Below are 1,805 nucleotides of genomic sequence, written 5' to 3' on the forward strand. Positions count from 1 at the left end.
CTCCTCCTCTCCCTCTCCCTCTCCTCCTCTTCCTCTTCCTCCTCTTCTCCCTCTCCTCTTCCTCCTCTCCCTCTCCTCTTCCTCTCCTTCTACAAAAGTACTAAAGTATCAGTTGTAAAATAACCTTAAAGCACCAACAGTAAATGTACTCATTCTGCAGAATACTCTATTTTAAATGATTGTATATTATTAGAATTATAGATGCATTTGTGTGTTCTTCACTTGAATGTATGTTATAATCATGTATATATATATATATATACACACATATATATGTATACATATATACATATGTGTGTTTATATACACACATATGTTATGTCTCTCCTCTTGTAAAGTCAAACGTTGTTAACTCTCGTGTTGTCTCCCCGTCGACCTTCAACTTTTTGTTTTTCTGAGAATGAAACTTTAACTGAATCAACGTTTTGGTATTTAAAAAAAATATTTTTGACAGTAAGTAAAAAGTGGACATGTCCGGGCCAAAGAGGACGTTTGGTCCCCCTAGGACATTATATATATGTTATAGGTATATATATTTCATAGGTATCCTGTAGATATTATATACAGGTTTTAGGTATATACTATAGATATTATATACAGGTTATAGGTATATATACTGTAGATATTATATACAGGTTACTGGTATATACTGTAGATATTATATACAGGTTATAGGTATATACTGTAGATATTATATACAGGTTATAGGTATATATACTGTAGATATTATATACAGGTTATAGGTATATACTGTAGATATTATATACAGGTTATAGGTATATACTATAGATATTATATACAGGTTATAGGTATATACTGTAGATATTATATACAGGTTATAGGTATATACTGTAGATATTATATACAGGTTATAGGTATATATACTGTAGGTTAAGGCTGTAGTAAGAATGGGGAATAGAAAGAGATCCCTGATGGGGTCAACAGTTTTGCCGCATGAAACTGGACTCCAGCTGAAGTTTACTTAACTTAAACATCCTTAACACATGTATACTCCTAATAGTAATATACAGGTGTATATTGTAATATCTCAGTCCTACATGTAGGTGTACATACTATACTCCTAATAGTAATATACAGGTGTATAATGCAATATCTCAGGCCTACATGAATGAGTATTTTTGCAGGGTTTATGCAGTGTCTTTTACTTTACTTTACTGTTTTTTCATGAGTCAGAGCCATGTTATCAGTGTTTCAGCTGCTGTAGATTACAGATAGACGGAAATAAATAAATAAATGAATAAACTGAACTACTCGTCTGTCCCTCTGGCTGCTGTCCACGTCCACTGAAGGAGAAAGAGGAGGAAACAGAAGCTCATCTTGCTTTAAAGCTTTTATATAAAGGTACTTTTGCAGAGAGTGGATAAGATCTCTCGGCCCAACGCTCCGCTAACAGCTGGAATGTCACATTTCAGGAAGTATAGGTGAAAGCCAGACAGCGAGACAGCGGGCTGCAGTCCAGACCGTCTCTCCGTGTCTCTGCAAAGAAAATTACACGTTATCCAGCAGCCGAGTCTCCGCCGAACACCGGTGAGTACGAGAGGGAAACACATGAATGTTTTGCTTAGAAAAAGGCAGTTTTATAACTTCTATATCAGAGACACACGTCGGTACGTAGACTTGGATTCCAGTTCAGCCTCGCTGTGTTCAGTTCAGTTTATCAACAACAGTTATCTCCCAGGTCTTTCCATGAAGAGCAGGTCTAGACCGGACTCTGGGATGTTATTTATCTCCCAGGTCTTTCCATGAAGAGCAGGTCTAGACCGGACTCTGGGATGTTATTTATC

At 36.4% G+C, this 1,805-nt stretch overlaps 1 protein-coding gene across 1 annotated transcript in view; it reads left to right on the forward strand.

Annotated features, from left to right (window-relative positions):
- The first annotated feature begins 1,443 nt into the window (after positions 1-1,443).
- Positions 1,444-1,805, forward strand: part of LOC117949738 (E3 ubiquitin-protein ligase TRIM21-like) — a 2,625-nt gene continuing 2,263 nt past the window's right edge. Inside the window, exon 1 of the mRNA XM_034880270.1 lies at positions 1,444-1,548. The gene's annotated coding sequence lies outside the window, so the exon portion shown is untranslated. The remainder of the gene's footprint in view (positions 1,549-1,805) is intronic.

This window comes from Etheostoma cragini, chromosome 8 (genome assembly GCF_013103735.1).
Source record: "Etheostoma cragini isolate CJK2018 chromosome 8, CSU_Ecrag_1.0, whole genome shotgun sequence".
NCBI lineage: Eukaryota > Metazoa > Chordata > Actinopteri > Perciformes > Percidae > Etheostoma > Etheostoma cragini.